Source organism: Ornithorhynchus anatinus, chromosome 15, assembly GCF_004115215.2.
Source record: "Ornithorhynchus anatinus isolate Pmale09 chromosome 15, mOrnAna1.pri.v4, whole genome shotgun sequence".
Lineage (NCBI taxonomy): Eukaryota > Metazoa > Chordata > Mammalia > Monotremata > Ornithorhynchidae > Ornithorhynchus > Ornithorhynchus anatinus.
This window is the reverse complement of record NC_041742.1, coordinates 6059302-6079017: the sequence shown is the minus strand read 5'-3', so window position 1 is coordinate 6079017 and position 19716 is coordinate 6059302. Positions and strand designations below refer to the sequence as shown.

Sequence of the window (19716 nt, the reverse complement as noted above, 5' to 3'; positions counted from 1 at the left end):
CTTAGTACAGTGCTCTGCACACAGTAAGCACTCAATAAATATAAATGAATGAATGAATTAGGGCATGCTGCTGCTTCTTACTTTAGTAACCAATCACCTCTTGCATCAGAGGGGAGAGAGAGGGTGAGGTGAGAGTACACACCACTCCTCTCTTTTCATAGAACTGCTCACTCTCAGCAAGGAAACAATCCCCAATGAGATCATGTCTAGCTTGAGATTCAATTGCAATCTTAGTGTCATGCGTGTTAAGAAAAATACACATCGAGTGGCCAGGAATTCTTTCCTCTGTTTTGCTTTTGAAATCTGACCTTGCGTCAGGCCTGTCCTGTAAAATTAAAATTCCACGTTAGAAAGTGAGGTTTAAAAAAAAAAAATGAATGGGCTGCTAGTAAAAAACAGCCAAAAAAATAGCTGGCCCAGTTAAGCACTCCTGTTTCTGTTTCTGCTGATGTCATGGGCCTTATTAAACTACTAGGTTTTGTTTTTAACATGCATCTCTGGCTAAGTCTACGCAGGCCGAGTTAAATGGAGCAGTCCTGAGTCTCATGTGGGACAGGCACTGTGTCTGATGTGAATAACCATTATCTAACCCATTGCTTACCTCATAAGCTCTTAACAAATGCCATTATTATAATTATTTTTATTCTCTAATGAATTTGATTACTCTACAGAACAGGAGTTGTTTCTGGCTAGTATTACTGTCAACTCAGGCAGGGAATGTGTCTGCTAATTCTGTTGTGTTGGACACTCCTAAGAGCTTACTTCAGTGCTCTGCACACAATAAATGCTCAATTTATACCACTGATTGATATCATGAAGCTTTGTGGAGAGAATGGAACAATGGATTTAAAGTTGAGCTCCCTGTAATAATGATGCTATTTTGTTAAGCACTTACGAGGTGCCAAGCACTGTACTAAACTCTGGGTAGATTAAAATGTTGGGCACAATCTAAGTAGGAGGGAGAACAGATACTGAATCACCATTTTACAGATGAGGAAACTGAGGTACAATGAAGTGAAGTGACTTGCCCAAGGTCACACAGCAGGTAAGTGGTGGAGCCAGGTTGAGAACCCAGGGCATCTGATTCCCAGGTCCCTGTTCTTTCGACTAAGTGACACTGCTAGTCCCGTTACTGTCTCTAAACCTGTACACCGCATTATGCAAAGTGGCTTTTCCTGCTTGAAGGAAAATACAAAACAGGCTTCTCTCAACCCAGAAGTGGTATTTATTGAGCACTTACTTTGGGAAGAGCACTATACCCTGCTCCCAACCCAGACTAATCCAAACCAGATTTAAGATATTCCAAATACACTGGAGAATGCATCAGCCCAGTGATAATTCCTGAAGTGACCAAAGGGAAGCATTACTAATGGTGACAACATGCCAGGAAAACTTAATTTTAATTTATTGTCACAGGTTATTTGAGTTTATTTTGTGCTAAGCACTGGGGTAGATACAACTTAATCAGATGGAACACAGACCCTGTCCCACATCCGGCTCACAGTTTAAATCCCCCTTTCACATATAAGGTAATAGGCACAGAGATACGAAGTGACTTGCTTGACTCAAGGTCCCACGGCTGACGAGTACCGGTTCTGAGACTCGAACCCAGGTCCTTCGGACTCTCAGTCCCATGTTCTATCCACTAGGCCACATTGCTTCTCTATTGTAATTTTAAGATGAGAGGAGTAGCCAAGATGCTTGCGAGGGTTATAAATAGTGTTTGGAAAAATGTTTTGTCCCTTCCAGGCAACAGAGCAGTCTCCTTTGGAAAAGAATGGTATTTCTCAAGTGCTTTCTATGCTCCCTGCACAGTAATAAGCACTGGGATAGATGTAAAATAATCCACTAGGACTTGAGTTCCCGCCCTCCATGGGTTCACAGCCTAAGTGGGAGGGAGACTGGCTAGTGAATCCTTAATTGACGTGGCAACTGAGGCACAGAGAAGTTAAGTTGACTTTCCAAGTTGACATAGCGGGCAAGTGACAGAGCTGGGATTCAAACTCAGGTCCTCTGTCTTCCAGGCCTATGCTTTTTCCCCTTATGCCCCTACTGCCTCTGCAGCTGAGGTGTATTTGCCATGACAGTGGAACTTGATTCCAGGAGGAAGAATGAGGGAGTGATAAAGGGGAGTTAAGGACCGGAAGTGAAGCACCCAGTATGACCACGCAAAGTAGCTAGGGCTGGGATATGTTTCCATTACCGTGTCCATGTTTATAGAATAACAGCTTTCAAGATAACTTCTCACTGAACCTTCTCCCTAGTTACTGCCCTCTTTGATTCACTGCTTGGTTGTCGACATAGCCCATAGACCCCTCTCACTTAGCTCCGACCATTTTTTTCTGGTCCTTCTTCTTGCAATCGTGGTGAAGTGGCCCCTCTCGGTTTGTTCTTATCATGTCAAAACCTCTCCTCCTTGCTTAGCGGTAGAGAAGAGACCTTTGGATTTCTGGACATTTTATTGAATATATGAGGAACTGCTTTTCCCTGACCCCCAAAAGAAGGGTGCAGAAAGAGTGAGTTCCATGACAATTTGCTTGTTTTCTCCCTGACTGTCCACCTCCTAAAGATGCCTTTGAGTAACACGTGGTTGAGGCAAGTGAGAAAGATATTAAGAGTCCAGCTTACTTAGGACAGGAAATGAAACAAATTGTCTTTTTTGCTCCCTTTGTCCTATCTGCTTATTTGGTAAGGTGTGAGGTTTCTTCTTGCTCTTTCTTGCAAGCTATTTTACATTTGAACTTTGCCGAGTGTCTATTGAAATCCTCATAAACAGGATGCACATTTGTTACCTGGAGTTCATTTGTATATTTTAAAAAATGCAAACAGTAAGCAAATGATTTGAGAAGGATATCCTGTCCTTAAACTCAAATTTCATTCTTTCTAGAAAGCTACTGCTTCGTATGGGACTGGGCATATTACATTACCCTTCAACCTTAGCAAAGTGGTTGAAAAATCGTTCTGTTGTTTCAAAGTGAAAATCCAGTTGCCTTTCTGCTTACTAAAGGGTGACATCAGATGCATTTTCCAGAAACCATGTTCTTTAGGTCAAGTTTCTTTTTAGTTTACAACATGGTCAAATAGGTACGACACCATGGAAAGCAAAATGCTTCCCTGCCTACATAGTAATGAGACCAAAAGTAATGTTATCCTGGAAACATTTTGGCAAAGCTTTTTTCACAGAAAGTTGAGGACTGAAGCTATTGACAACTGGGAGTAGTGTAAATAGCTTTGCTGCCAAAGAGAGAGTGCTCCTCAGTCCCATTGAAAATTAATTTTAAAATGGGAAAAGAGAAGTTAAATTTAGAATATATAGATTTTGACATTCCTTTTCACCAGACTTTAATTTCTTGGTTATGAAAGAAATGGGAACTCAATACCTACTGCTCTTCCTGTTAAGGTACAAAATGGATGAGGTGTAGATTAACGAAAGGCCCTTCAGGGGTCCATCTGTCTCTCTGCCATCTTCTGTTGTGTCCCCTTGGGTCAGTCACTTAACTATTCTGTGCCTCAGTTACCTTACTGTGTGCAGGGCAATGTAGTCATTTGTTCCATTGTTCATTCATTCAATCATTCATTCAGTAGTATTTATTGAGCGCTTACTATGTGCAGACCACTGTACTAAGGGCTTGGAATATACAATTCGGCAACAGATAGAGACAATCCCTGCCCAATGACGGGCTTACAGTCTAATCAGGGGAGACATCGGGTACTAAGCATTTGGTAGAGTACAATACAACAATAAACAAACATCTCTCCTACTTACAAGGAGTTTACAGTCTAGATGGGGGAGAGAGATATTAACACAAAAAATTACGGATATGTATATAAATAATAATGTTGGTATTTGTTAAGGGCTTACTATGTGCAGAGCACTGTTCTAAGCGCTGGGGTAGACATAGGGGAATCAGGTTGTCCCACGTGGGGCTCACACTTGTGGCCTTAAATTCGCGTATGTGCTACTTGCACGTGGTGAGGCGGCTAACTCTCACCATGTGCGCATCCACTTGGGAGGAATCCACTTAAACATTCAATCTACTTATGTGCCGAACCCACTTAGGCCTTAGACTTACTTATGCGTTACACTCACGCCTGCGTTAAACTCACTTGCGCGTTACACTCGCTTATACGCTACCCGCTTACGTACTAAACTCACATGTGTGTTATACTCGCTTATACATCATCCACTTATGCACTAAGCTCACGTGTGTTATACTCATATATTACTTATGCATTTAACCCAGTTATGTGTTACACTCATACATTACCCACTTATGCATTACACTCATATATTACCCACTTATGCATTTAACCCGGTTATACGTTATACTCACACATTACCCACTTATGCATTTAACCCACTTATGTATTACACTCACCCGTCCCGTGGCCTTTGTCTCTATGCGTCGTTCCTGGTGGCAGAATGGGCGTCTGGTGCTCGGGGCAGGGAAAGGCACGTGGATGGCTGTTGCTACCGCTGTGATCTTCTGAGAAAGACCAGAGCGGCACAGGTGACAGGTATTGTGGGGCTAGGACAGGGGATGAACAAAGGGAGCAAGTCAGGGTGAGGGAGGAGAGGAAAAGGGGAGCTTAGGAAGGCCTCTTGGAGGAGATGTGCCCTCAATAATGCTTTTGGGGAGGGAGGGGGAGAGTAAATGTCTTCTTTAATCTTGTACCACAGAATTCTCCCTTGTTGCAGTTTAAGCCTTCCTCTTTACCCTTTTGAGAGAGAAATTAATCGTCATCGTCTCTTCTGTGCTGAGTATCTGTTAGATTACCAGCTCCTAGAGGGCAGGAATCATGTTGCCTCATCTGTAAAATGGGTATTCAGAACCTATTTTCCCTCCTTCTTTGACTGAGACCCCTGTGGGATGGGGACTGAGTTGGCCCTGATTATCCTGTATCTACTCCAGCATTTAAACAGTGTATGGCCCAGGGTGCATAAACAATACCACGATTATGTCTTATATTATTATTGTACTCTCCAAAGTACCTGGCATGATAATATACACACAATGGATACTCACTAAATTCTGTGAATGAATGAATGTTCAATCACTAATAGCCTAAACTTGAGTGACCCTCTCTCTCTGCGTCAGAACTTTAATCTCTGTTTTTCTCTGGTTCGAGATGGAGAACAAATCCATGATCTAATAACAACGGGATCTATAATTAAACAATCCCATAAAGCAGCACGAAATTATTGGGTTTGGGTGGGTAGAGTATTAGAAAAACAAAGTTGAGAGTGATGTCTCAATTTAGGAGTAAAATATCCCATCGATTCAGAGGAAGTTTGAATTGCCATCCAGTGATATGTCCTTAAATTGAACTGTCACAGCATTAGATAGTGAGATCTCAAGTGCTGCAGGTCTAATCATCCAAAGGGTGAAATACAAACAGTACCAGACATTTCTGTACTTTCAGCACTGATTAAGAACAAATGCATGTGTGGCATACAATAAGGGGAAAACAAGATAGTCTGGCTACATTCTAAAGTTTTGTCAACATTATGTTCAGGTGTCACTTCCATTTGTGCCCTACTGGCTTCACTCTGAATTTCCTTTAGAAAGAAAACTTTGTTTGATTACACAGTGGCATTCCACACTTACACTTATCCTCTGAACAGAGGCAGAGATGGCAGGTTTAGTCCAGATTTGTGTCTCATTTCTCCATCATAAAGGCTCTTTAATGGAGATAAGTGAGTGATTAAATCTAAGGTGATGCAGAAGTAATGAATCAGCTGAGTAAATGATTGAGAGGGCTTCTGGAGGTGGAGCTGGAGAGTTCAAACTGGAAAGAAGTGGTCACGACTTGTTCTCTTGTAAGATATTGCAGTTTAATGCTTGGGTGATCAGCCTAGGGCTGCAAAGAGTGTCGCCAGCAGCAGTTACTAAGGTTACCAAGTGCTAACAGGATCATGTTTTGCCTTTTTCTTAGTTTAGTGGAACTGCCATCAAAACAGAATTAGACCTGTGTTCTCTGTAAATACCGGAATAAATTACTTTTCCTCTTACGAATTTTGGTTAAACGGAGTTGTTGCAACAGCAGTTTAGAAAGAGTTACATAGAGGTCACAAACCTTGTTTATAGCCAAATATTTCCCCTTGCTCTAGTAAATTTAACATCACTAATTTACCCTCGGGTAATGGTTACACTGGCCAGATCTTTTTTTTGTTGTTGTTGTTGAAAGGCAGCATAAGCCAAATTTAATGCTGTTCTTTTCTTTTTTGTGACTGGAAGCGTAGGCATAAGGATAGGGAAGGTAGGTTTCGAGATGAAGTTTTTCTGTACTTTTCTAATACTTATACCACGAGACCCAGGTTGTAGGGCTTTAATGAAGCATGTGCTGAGGATATTCTAGTTTGGATTTCAATATGCACATATATAAAAAGAATGAGGAGTTTCCATGGCCTGGTAGAAAGACCACAGGCCTGGGAATCAGAAGATCCCAGCTCCGCCACTTGCTTCTTGTGTGATTTTGGGCAAGTCACTTATCTCTGTGCCTCAGTTTCCTCATCTGCCAAATGGAAAATTCAGTGTCCATTCTCCCTCTTTTTAATGGTGTTTAAGTTTTTAAAATGTGCCAGGCACTGTACTAAGTACTGTCTCTGTTACCGATTTGTACATTCCAAGTGCTTAGTACAATGCTCTGCACATAGTAAGCGCTCAATAGATACTAGTGAATGAATAATACCACCCCCTTTTCTCCTTTAGCATCAACCGATTCACTGCATCTCTGTCTCATGTATCTTACCACCAACCTCTTGCCCATGTCCTCCCTTTGGCCTTTAAAACCCTCCCCCTTCTTTTCTCACAGACCACCAGGCTCCCCATCTTCAAAGCCTTATTAAAGTCACACATCACCTGGAGGCCTTCCTCAAACAAACCCTCATTTCCCTACTCCCTCTCCCTTCTGCATTCCTTATGCACTAGGACCTGTACCTTTTAAACCCTTGATTTATCACCCCCATCTTCAACCCCGCAGCACATAAGGTCATATTCATAATTTATTTTAATGTCTCCTTCCCCCTTTAGACTGTAAGCTCTTTGTGGGAAGGGATTGGCTCATCTCAGTTGTATTGTATTCCCCTAAGTGCTTAATATAGTGCTCTGCACAGAGTAAGCACTCTAATGCCATTCCTTCTTTTAACCACCTCAAACCCAGGTCAAAAGAAATCAATTTCAAATTTTCCCCTGTTCCTCGTAAAACAGGTGGTTTCCAAGATGCCCAAGTATTCAACAAATTTGGGAAGTTTACCTACTTTTCCATACACTTTCATAGAGCTCATAAACACAAATCTCCTCTTTTCCATTAATGAAGTCACCATGCTCAACTACAACATTATTCCTGCTCGCCAATGTGGAAATCTTGCCCATTTCTTGCGTTAAGTACGATTGATGTTCATTAGCTGAGAAGGTAAAGGATGAATGTGTGGACTAGTGTTGCTGGGGGATTTTTTCCATTAGAGGCTCTAAGAGATGTTTTTGGTTTTTTCATTGCTTTGATTTTGCCCTCCAAGTCAGAAAAGGTACCAGTCCAATTTTATTGCTATTTAGAGTAAGTGGAATATTCAATCAGTCACATTGATTGAGCATTTCCTGGATGCAGAGCACTGAACTAAGTGTTTGTCTTGTTTTAAGCTGTTGAGTCCTCTCTGACCCGTAGTGATTCCGTGGACACATCTCTCCCAGAACACCACACTTTCATTTGCAATGGTTCTGGTAGGGTATGCATAGGGTTTCCTTAGTAAAAATCCTGATGCTGTTTACCATTGCCTTCTTCCGTGCAGACTTCTTGGTTTCTGGGTTTTGCAGTAACTGAGGCACACAGAAGTCAAGTGACTTGCCCGAGGTCACACAGCAGACAAAGTGGTGAAGCTGGCATTAGAAGCCAGATCCTTCTGAATTCCAGGCCTATGGTCTATCCACTAGGCCATGTTGCTTTTCTACATGGTGCTACTTTACAAATGGAGATGCAGGAGTGGGGTGCTGGACTGTATCAGATCCTCTCAGGACTATATTAGAATAAAAGATATGGTCTAGCAATTGAATCACCAGTGATTAGATTAAGGAAAGGAATAGCTCCCAACTTCCAGGTTATCTTTTACAGTCTTTTTTTCTGTTTTAATCGTCTGACAAGTAACACTGTGACTAGTTCTTGTGAAGAACATGTTCATTAGCATTTAGTCGAATGTCAGAACCACTCGGGAGCATGGCCTTCTTCAAAGGTTTGTTGCTTCAAGATGCTGGTATAATTATAAGAAAGGTTGCCTGCAGTGTTGCTTAGTGGGTGCTATCCATTCAGCACCACAATTACAGTGCAAGAAACAAGATAAAATAGACCAAAAAATATTTTAAGTCCAGCCCTGCTTTAGCCTTGGGGACAGACCAAAAAAAATTCAAAGGGTCTGGAAAGTTAACTCTCCACGACTAAGATCCTAGTAACTGACACAGGGTGTTTACATTGCAAATACTGTAACTCCTCCTAACTCTTTGTTCTATACAGTGTTTTTGGTTCTCAGTGAAATATTAACTATGCCCCATTCTTCCTGAGAAGCAGGCTGTCATAAAAATGCCTGGGGCATCTTAAGTAGGGGGAGGTATTTCTTCCTTTGATGCAGAAATGGCATATTAAGGAGTTAGTAGGCAGCACTGAGGAGATCTGGTCTAGGAAAACTTATGGCAGAGATAACCTAGGGTAGCTGACTTTTAAAATCAGACATTGAGTTATGAGCAGCTTTGTAGATGGAGAAATCTGCCTATACCAAGTTCTGGAATGAGGAGGCAAAACTGTGTCACTCTGATTTGAATTTTCCAATCTGATATGAACACAAGGAGGGCATTCCACATCCTAAAGAGCTTACAGTCAATGTTTCTGTGAAAGTAAGTGAAAAATTAGAGCATAAAGGCATCAGAAAAGTCATATTGGGTCACACCAATGATTTGTCCTGACCTGAGCTCAATACACTACTGTGAGAAGCAGTGTGGTCTCGTGGAAAGGGCATGGGCCTGGGAGTCAAAGTACCTGGGTTCTAATCCCAGCTCTGCTGATTGCTTGCTTTGTGATTTCATTTCATTTATCTGTGCTTCAGTTTCCTCAATTGTAAAATGAGGATTAAATCCTATTCCCTTCTACTTAGACTGTAAACTAGCTCCATGTGAGACAGGGGCTATGTCCAACCTGAAATTAATATCTCCTCCAGTACCTAGAACAGTGTTTGGCACATAGTAAGCACTTAGCAAATATCATTAAACAACAAACACCACCCCCAGATCATTTGGAAGAAACGTGAAGGGTTTCCTTTAGGGGATATATGCTCATGGCTAGGGTTGTATCATTTAACTTGATCCACCAGTGTCTCTTGCATGTTGTATTAAGCCTTCACTGTTTTCCTTTACCATGCCTAACTTTATCATTTTTGGTTTTTTTAAGTGCTCCCTATGTGTCAAACACTGGAGTAAATACAAGTGAATTATATTGAATGCACTCCCTGTCCCGCATAGGGCTCACAGTCTAAGTAGGAAGGAGAACTCAGGCACAGAGAAGTTGTGACTTGCCCAAGGACAAACAGCAAGCATGTGGTAGTCAGCAGTAGAACCCAGATCCTCTTTATTCTAGGCCATACTGCTTCTATAATGCAGGCATTTCCATTGGAATTTGTGTTTTCCTCAGATGATTTGGATGTGACACGATGGAGGAGTGAGGCTGTATTCTTCCCACAACAATAGGCTCTTCTGTGTTAACTTGATCCACAAATTGGTGTGTGTAGCTTCTGTGTAGGAATAACTGTTTCTGTGGCATTGGCTAAGATATGACATTCCTATATTTCCTAGCTCTGTCTCAGGCTGACCGCACTATACCACACGTAAACTTGCATTTCTTTGGGGTTTTTTGCAGCTCTTCAATATTTAATATGGTGAAATAGCAATGAAGGGCAAGGGTGTAAAGCATTCTGCTAGTTGTGGATGTGACAATACTACAGGAATTTGAATTCAAAAATAGTCATGGTGGAATTACCTCTGAGTCGATGTTTAGTATCACTCAAGTTTTACCTAAAATTCTTCAAGAACACAACTACTGTGAAGCAGAAATGACTATAAATGACTATTTATTGCCATTGTTCTTGTCTGTCCATCTCCCCCGATTAGACTGTAAGCCCGTCAAACGGCAGGGACTGTCTCTATCTGTTGCCGACTTGTTCATCCCAAGCGCTTAGTACAGTGCTCTGCACATAGTAAGCGCTCAATAAATACTATTGAATATAATTCAGTAAAGATCCCAATGATGAGTTTATTCCAACACTTAATAAACTTCTTGATATTTGTTCAACTTCCAGGGGTAACAAATTGCACAAACTTATCAAACCTGATGCCTGAAAACGTTTCCTTTTGCTTTTGAAACTTCCACCTTAAAGCTTCAAAGGATGCCTTTCATCCTGGGGTGGAATTTCTTGGGCATCAGTTTCCAGTTCAACCTGTCAATGCTGTGAAGATTTTCATTGATTCAATTCATTTAATTGTATTTATTGAGCACTTACTGTGTGCAGAGCACTGTACTAAGTGCTTGGGGAAGAGTACAAAACAACAATAAATAGAAACATTTCCTGCCCACAATAAGCTTCCAGTCTATGATTAATCATGTTTCCTTTCAGCCTTCTTTTTTCCTGGCTGAAAGTTTTTCATCTTTTCTGTTCATCCTCAGTCAGAAGTTATTATATCCCCCTGATCAGTGGTGCTTCCACAGAGCTTATTGCTATAGCAATTTAGCTGCTAATCATTTCAAAATTAGTAAAGGGATCAGCATATATATGCTGGACTCTCTTCTTAATGAATTTTCATTGTTTGACGTTTAGAGCAATGGAAACACTTTAAAATCATCACTGTGTGGTAAATCAGAAATATGGAAAAAATTTTTTCCTTATTTGATTCTGAAAAATAGGCTTTCTTAAAGTTCAGTATTACAGCATTTTGGCTTTTCCTGGTGACATCATTGGAATTTGTGAAATTATAACTTATTGAAAAAGACCTACAGTTTTAGAAGGTCTCATTTTCCTAATATTATGACATTTTCTGTAGTATAGCAAAACCATAATCCACTTTTCCTCGCAAAGAACTACTTACACATACTTGAAATTATAAACCTCTCCTCTGAATGTGTTCTTCAAACGATAAAATAAAAAAGAGTAAGAGCATCTTACGATGGCGATGTGGACATATGAGGGCTATCATTTATTCAATAGTATTTATTGAGCACTTAGTATGTGCAGAACACTGTACTAAGCACTTGGAATGTACAATTTGGCAACAGATAGCAACAATCCCCGCCCAATAATGGGCTCACAGTCTAAACGGGGGAGACAGCAAAACAAAACAAAAAAAGTTGTCTGGCACAGACATCATCACGATAAATAGAATCATAGATGTATACACCTTTTCCTTTCTTCTATCAGTCAGTAATATTTATTTTTTTTTGTATTTAAGTGCTTACTATGTGCCACACACTATACCAAGCACCATGGTAGATGTGAGTAAATCAAGTTGGACACAGTCAATGTCCCACCTGGGGCATAGGGTTTTCATCCCCATTTGAAAATGGAGATGAGGTAACTGAGGCCCAGTGAAGTGACTTGTTTAAGGTCACACAACAGACAAGTGGCAGAGCTGGGATTAGAAACCAGTTCCTTCTGACTCCCAGGCCACTGCTTTATTAGGCCACGCTCCTTCTATGAATACTTATTCTGTAAAGGGCACTGTACTAAGTGTTGGGAGAATATAATAGAGTTGAAAGGCACAATTCCTGCCCTCAAGGAGCTACTGTAATTCATTTTACCATCTGCTTCCCCAGTAGATTCCAACGTCCTTGAGGGCAGGAATCATGTCTAATAATAATTCTGTTATTTATTAAGCTCTTACTATGTGCCAGGCACTGTACTAACAGCTGAGGTGGCTACAAGTAAATAGGGTTGGACACAGTGCCTGTCCTGCTTAGGACTCAGAGACTTAATCCCCAGTTTACAGATGAGGTAACTGAGGCCCAGAAGTGAAGTTGACTTACCCAAAGTCACACAACAGACATAGGGCAGAGCTGGGATTAGAACCCACTCATTAAGTCATTCAGTTGTATTTATTAAGCACTTACTGTGTGCAGAACACTGTACCAAGTGCTTGGGAAAGTACAGTACAACAATAAAGAGTGACAATCCCTGCCCACAACGAGCTCACAGCCTAGAACACAGGTCCTGCTGATTGCCAGATTCATACTCAATCCGCTAAACTCATCCAGCTTCAGTTAATACCATTGATTGACATGCAGCTAGTTTGCCACTCTGAAATTTCTATTAGCTTTGAAACTCCTAACGTATTTGACCCATTTATCTCCTCCTCCCTATTGTATTGATTTATTTTCATTTAAGTCAAATACATTTCTACCCATAAGGAAATTGAACTATCTATTTAAATAGAACTATCTATCTATGCCACAAAAAGCTAATTAAGTGCCTGGAACCCATAGCCAGCACTCTCTCATTTGCCACAGTGCTGTTGCTTTTTTTTATGGTATTTGTTAAGGACATACCATGTGCCAAGGCCTGTAAATAAAAGCTAATCAAGTTGGACACAGTCCCTGTTACACATGAGGCTCACAGTCTTAATCCCCATCTTTACAGATGAGGTAACTGAGGCACAGAGAAGTGAAGTGACTTCACTGAAGTCACACAGCAGACAAGTGGATGAGCCAGGATGAGAACCCAGGTTCTCTGACTCCTAGACCTTGCTCTTTCCAATAGAACAAGCTGCTTCTCTGTTATTTAATCATACCTTTGGGCTTGGCATATTTTCAGCTTAATCAGTGGTATTTATTGATCACTTACTGTGTGTGGAGCATTTAGAATTCCCTCCCCACCATGCATGAGTTTACAGTTTGGAAGAAGGAAGAAATATGGTAAATTTACAAATAGGTCAAGACTTTGTGTTCCTGTCTTCCATGTTTTGTACTATTCTTGGATTTGAAGTCTGAGGATGAACCACTTTATTGTAAAACTGAACAATAGAGGTAAGGGTATCCAAGGAATAAACATCATTACTATCACAGAAGCTGTTGATCCCTAACTGAATTTAAAGGACTGATAAGCCAGTCATTTCACTTCAGTCTTCTAGTTCACTTGAACCTAAATGCACTCACCTATCAGCTTCCATTTAGGACGGGTATAGGTTGGGGGAAGAGGAAAATGGTCATAATGGTGGGTGCTTCAATAGCCTTTGTAGAATGATTTGGAAAAAAGCTCTGAGCCCCACCCTTTTCATTTAATTGCTTCAAGAAAGTTATTTACACGCTTTAGTCGATATATCTTCCACATGATATTAAATAAAAGCCAAGACCAATTTCATCAAATATAGATAGGTCCACAAGTGGATGCAGGGAAAAATGTTGAAAGATTCCTCTCTTCCACCCTGATAACTGTTTACCATTCTCTAAGGCGGCTAATAAATCATGGCCAGGGAGTTAAGGCAATAAGCACCCTTAAGTAAAACACAGGGTAGAAACTAGGCAAGCCCCTTTTCAGAAGCTGAGTCTCTTTGGTTAGAGGCCTCAAGAATGAAAGCAATGTAATTTGGTTAATTTTAACATCAATAGACATTTCCGAAAGTCTGTTTGTTTGCGACTGAGGTCACCATGGTTTCTGAATTGTGACTCCAGGACTGACGGAAGTGTCGGTAGGCCATTAATTGCTAAAATGTGAGATGAGATAGCATGTTCATCAAGACAGAGCTTAGGGGCAGCATTTTGGTTTTGTTTATTGTGGTAAAATCTATTTTTACCCTGAGGCCGCTTGGTTCTCAAGTAAGAGATTTGGCTGCTTATATCTGTTAATTTTGGTGGGGACTTTGCAGTTTCCCTTTCATATATTGTAAATTAGATGGCTTTGGGGGTAGAACATATGTTATGGAATAAATAATATTAATTATGATGCTTGTTAAGTGCTTACTCTTTGCCAAGAACTGTTCTTAGTGCTGGGGTAGATACAGGTTAATCAGGTTGGTCACAGTCCCTGTCTCACATGGGGCTCACTTTCTCAATCCCCATTTTAGAGATGAGGTAACTGAGGCCCAGAGAAGTGAAGTGACTTGCCCATGGTCACACAGCAGACAAGTGGCAAAGTCAGGATTAGAACCCAGTTTCTTCTGACATCCAGGCCCGTGCTCTCTCCACTAAGACACGCTGCTTCTTAATCTTCTAAATTTGACCCTTACCCATCATTATTATTGTATTTGAACCAAGAACCGCTATAGGAAGTTGAACTGTGTAAAAGCACCTATGACTTCTACACTTTCACTCTGCTATGCCAGGATGACAGTTCATAGTTAATAACTACGGCAGTAAAGTGCTTATGCTGTACCGAGTACTAGGGTAGCTATGATTACCAGAGAGGATGCAGTCATTCCCCCAAATGGGGCTCACAATCTATCTTTTCTACATTTTACAGATGAGGAAACTGAGGCCCAGAGAGAGGTTAAATGATTTGCCCAAGATTGCACAGCCCACCAGTGGTAGAACTAGCAGACCTCTGATTTTCAGCCCTGTCTTCTTTCCATTGGACCACACTGTTCATTTTGTGTGCATGGTCGTGGAAAGAGCAAAGAACCATTTTACAGATGAAGAAACTGAGGCCCAGAGAGAGGTTAAACGATTTGCCCAAGATTGCACAGCATACCAATGGTAGAAGTAGCAGACTTCTGATTTTCAGCCCTGTGTTCTTTCTGTTGGAGCACACTGTTCATTTTGGGAGCATGGTCATGGAAAGAGCAAAGGACCTGACTGATAGTTAAATACCTAAATTCTAGACATTTGAAAACCACTAACTTTGGAGCAACCTGTTAGGGAGGAAATGATTCCTTTCTTTCTCCATCCTTAACCTTAGATGACATTTTGTCCTACTTTTACTTCTGAGTCAATTCTAGTTGACAAATATCCAACATTGAGGACTATCTTGATCTCATTGATTTCCTGCAATCTGACATTGTAGCAATACATCTCTTTGTGATGGAAGACTTCCTTTGGCAGAATACAAGTGACTTTGGAACACTACTGGATCATTTAGTCACTATAGAAGCAGTAAACTGGTCCCCTGGTTTCCTGCAATACCAAATGAGCTTCCCTATGTGCCAACCTTGCTGTTGTCATAGAGACACTGGAACACCCAGGGGAAAATTCTGGCTGGGTACCTTTGACTCACTGCTTTTCCTTCAAAAGCCAAACTTAAGTCGAGAGAGGGTTTTGTGCTGCTCTCAACATACCCCATTGGGCTCTTTTTAAAGTACAGTTTAGACCTCATCATTCCCTATCTCAAAATTATCCAAGGATTCTCCCTTACTTGTTAAACAATAATAATGATGGTATTTGTCAAGCGCTTACCATGTGCCAGGCACTGTTCTATACTAGTAAGCAGTGGCTTGAGCTTTCCATCAGTAGACTCTCTCATGTTTATTACCACTCCTCTCCCACAGTTGACACTCTTCATTCCTCCCAAGTGATCTCCTAACCCTCTAACATACCCATTGCTCAAATCTTTTTCTCTTCATAGAATAACTTTCCCGCTCAAACACCAAATCAGGTTCTTATTTTCCTTCCAAACAGTCTTCCAATCACTCAGCGGTATTTATTGAATGCTTACTGCACACAGTTGATAAATATGACTCTTAACTGCCAGCTTGAACTGCAGGGTGAAAATAATGATTCAATCAGCTTTCTAATTTTTGCATTCTCTGACCTTCCACCAAGTAACTTTTTAGTCTGGACTTGAATTCACCGTTGTTTTTGAGCTTTATTGGTAGAAACACATTTTCTTGTGGAAAACTTTCAAATGTTCCTGGAAAAGTCAACTCTCGTCGGGGTTTTTATTTCAAATGTATGAATATGCAGTATTTTGATTCCTCCTCTAAATCCCCTATTTTCCACTGGAATGTGGTCAAGTTCATATTTTGGATCAGACTAAAATCACTTGGACTAATCTGCTGTTTATGGGTTTGCCTTAATACCCACAACTTACAAGAAAATGTCAATGGGAACTACATACAGTATTGCTCAAAGTCTAGAGAGGAGCAAATTTTCAAGTGGTTCTTTCCCCACTGTGCAGAAACATCCCTTCTCCCCCCGCCCCCCCACAAGATAATTGATTTGCTAAAGCCCACACCACTCCTGGAAATTTTCTAAGTCGTTTTCAGGAAATCTAGGAGAAGTGTCCAAGAAAGCACTTTGCATTTCTGACATTTCGTGTGGTTTGTTTACTTCCCAGAATAAGCAGAACACTTATTTCAAAGGTCTCTGTGTCAGACTGTCAGGGGCAACATTGTTTTATACCCTCTTTGGTTATGCCCTTGAGGAACTTCCCTTAGCTGTCTATGGAGCTACAACGTAGAATGTTGTTTCCACCCAGGAGTCCCTTCTATAGGTCTTTTTTTTTTTTTTGGTAATTCATTCATTCAATCACATTTAGTGTTTACTGTGTGCAAAGCACTGTACTAAGCATTTGGCAGAGTATAGCACAACAATAAAAAGACACATTCCCTGTCGAAGCAAATCCAGTTTCAGTCCCCTTTAATATGTGATTCAGACAAATCAATATTCCGCTGACTTCAAGAGATTCCCATTCATTACTCAAACTACCTTACAAGAAGCCAACAGAAAGCAAAATTGCAGAGCTCTGGGGATGACATGCAGAGAACCAGTATGGCCCAATGGAAAAAGCTTGTGTCTGGGAGTCAGAAGACCTGAGTTCGAATCCTGACTCTACCATTTGTCTCTCAGGTGACCTTGAGCATGTCAGTTAACTTCTCTGTGCCTCAGTTACCTCATTTGTAAAATGGGGATTAAGACTGTGACCCCATGTGGGATGTGGACCATGTCCAAATCGATTATCTAATATCCACCTCTGTGCTTAGTACAGTGCCAAGCGCATAGTAAGTTCTCAACAAGTACCATTTAAAAAAAAAAATAGAGCTTGCTCAGACTTCTGAATGTTGCTAATGTAAATGGATACGAGAAAGAATAGGCAAATGGGCCTAGTGAAAGTTTGTTTGTGTCGACTCTAATTACCTTGTATTTACCCCAGCGCTTAGCTGCAGTAGCGGCATGTAGTGCACAGTTTTGGCAGTACTTATGGCAGTACTTACTTTAGCACAGTAAGCACTTATGTGATATCACCAATAATGATAAAATGGAAGGGGTGTTGCTATTGCTTAAGTAAGGAAAATCTAATATTTTGGTTTTTGATAAAGGGATATAGACTGCGTGCTTTCCTATATTGCTCCGAATCATTTATACGACCGAATAATTCTTAGATTAGTTAATGAGGTTCTACTTCCATGTTAGAAGATGGAACAAAAATAGCCTGGCATTAATAATAATCCAGACACTGCTTTTAAAAGAGAGGATGTTAACCTCCGTGTTTTTAACATGAATATAATTTCAGCGGAAGGCAATTCAATATTTAGGATTGCATAATGGATTCTGAGCCACCCAGATAAAATAAAACCAGCATCTCTGCCAAACACTAGTGAATAAAACATGACCTAAACAAAATGATCAAATATGCGTTTCCTTCTTAGTCACTTGAATAGAGAAAAAACTGAATAATTCCTAATACGCCATTTCCAACCCATGGCACGTAGCTCTGCCTCTCCAGACAAAGTAAACACAGGATATCATAAAATGATCACACCAATCCCATTATAGCAATGGTAAAGCATATCTTACCTTAGCTGACTCTCCTTCGTAAAATGTATAAAGAGGTGATTTGTTCAGCATGCACCCAGCTGGGAAACATTAAAAAAAAAAAAAAAAAAAAAAAAAAAAAAAAAAAAGTTGGGTTAATAAGACAGACAGGAAAAACCACACACATGAAAGCTGCAGGTTAAACATTGACATCAATTTGTTCTCTAACCCAACCCTGGGGATCTGCTCAGGTAGCCTTCGGCATCTTATGAAACAGGTGACAGTCAGCTGAAACTGTGCTTACTTGATTGCCCAAGTACCGAAGAATGTGCCTAGTGAAGGCACTCGGGCATGTCCCAAGGAAGCTTTCAGTTGATCAGTGACATGGAGGAGGAAGATTTCCTGGATCGGAAATATAGTCTGCCATGCCTGATAATATCTGAAATATCTGCTAGGTGGATTGTTTGGAAATAATATATGGAAAGACTCATGCCAATTTCCAGGCTCAACATACATGGCATTTAACCTAGCCATTATGCAGAAACCTTTCTGGTTTTGTGTGAGCCGGATGAAGGTGGAGATTTCCTATGTCGGTAATAGCTGGGTCAAGGTAACTATTAGCAGCTAAACATTTTAGCACTGCCAGTCTTATGCACCTAGGTGGCTCAGGGCCATCAAATGGTCATGACAAGCCACGTAGAAGGGAAGCAGAAGAAGACATGGAATTGGGACATTCTTTTTCACGTGAAAAACAGAACATGGTGAAAACTACCACCCCCCCCCCAGATATCTTAATAGTCATGGTATTTGTAAAGCGCTTATTATGTGCAAAGCAGTCGGTCAGTCATATTTTTTGAGTGCTATGTGCAGAGCACTGTACTTAGTGCTTGGGAGAGTATTCTTTAACAATGTAACAGGTACATTCCCGGCCCACAGTAAGCTTACAGTCTAGAGGGGGAAGCAGACATTAATAGAAAGAAATAAAATGATAGATGTGGTGTTGTGGGACTGGGAGGGGGGATGAATAAAAGGAGCAGGTCAGGTAGATGCAGAAGGGAGTGGGAGAAGAGAAAAGGAGGCCGTAGTCAGGGAAGGCCTCTTGGAGATGTGCCTTAAAGCTTGGAAAGAGGGGAGAGTGTCTGTCCGATATGAAGGGCGGGGGGATTTCCAGGTCAGAGACTGGATGTGTGCAAGAGGTTGGCGGTGAGATAGATGAGATTGAGGTACAATGAGAAGCTTGGTGTTAGAGGAATGTAGTGCGTGAGCTGGGTTGGAGTAGGAAAGGAGCAAGGTGAGTCAGGAAGGGGCAAGTTAATTGAATGTTTTAAAACTCATGGTAAGGAGCACTGTACTGAATGCTGAGGTAGTTATACTATTAAATCACTGGCCTTTAGTTTACACAGAGCTCTATGCCCATAGAGGACTCAACCTCCAGCTTTATACAAGTATGAACATGCGTCATACTGAATCCGCATGACCTAGAGGAAAATGCACATGACTGGGTGGCAGGAGACCTGACTTCTAATCCTCGCTCTGCTCCTTGCCTGCTCTGTGGCCGTGGGCAAGTTATTAACTTCACCATGCCTCAGTTTCTTTATCCCATAAAATGGGGAGTCAGTAACTTTTCCCCCTACTTCCTTAATGTACATTCAGAAGATAGCCTAAGGGAGATTAGTTTCTAACTGGCCAAATTAATAATAGCTTACTATTCACCTCAGCCTCCTGTCCTTTCCCCTCTCTTTCCCTCCTCACCTCCCTCTCTCTCTGCCAAAGAATGAAAACAGCTTAAGAGAAAGCAAGCCAGACTCTCTCCTTTCCAATTTCCCTTTCTCCCGCACTTCCCTCACCACCCCCACTCAAAGAATGAGAAATCTACAAACGTTATTTCTTTTGGGAACTGGAAACTAATCCCACCTTCGTTAGCATTACAAGGAGAACAGGAAGCCGCAAAGGAATTTTTCCATTCATGGTTCTCCTTTGATTTTTTTTCCTATCAGGTAATTTTCA

The 19716-nt window shown here is 41.0% G+C and overlaps 1 protein-coding gene across 1 annotated transcript in view; it reads right to left on the bottom strand.

Moving 5' to 3' along the window:
• The window catches only part of KCNJ16 (potassium inwardly rectifying channel subfamily J member 16), a 50720-nt gene extending 32910 nt beyond the window's left edge, over positions 1-17810 (bottom strand). Inside the window, exons 1-2 of the mRNA XM_029080149.1 lie at positions 17752-17810; positions 4380-4529 (exon numbers count right to left, since the gene is read on the bottom strand). The gene's annotated coding sequence lies outside the window, so the exon portion shown is untranslated. The remainder of the gene's footprint in view (positions 1-4379; positions 4530-17751) is intronic.
• Between the last annotated feature and the right edge of the window lie 1906 nt (positions 17811-19716).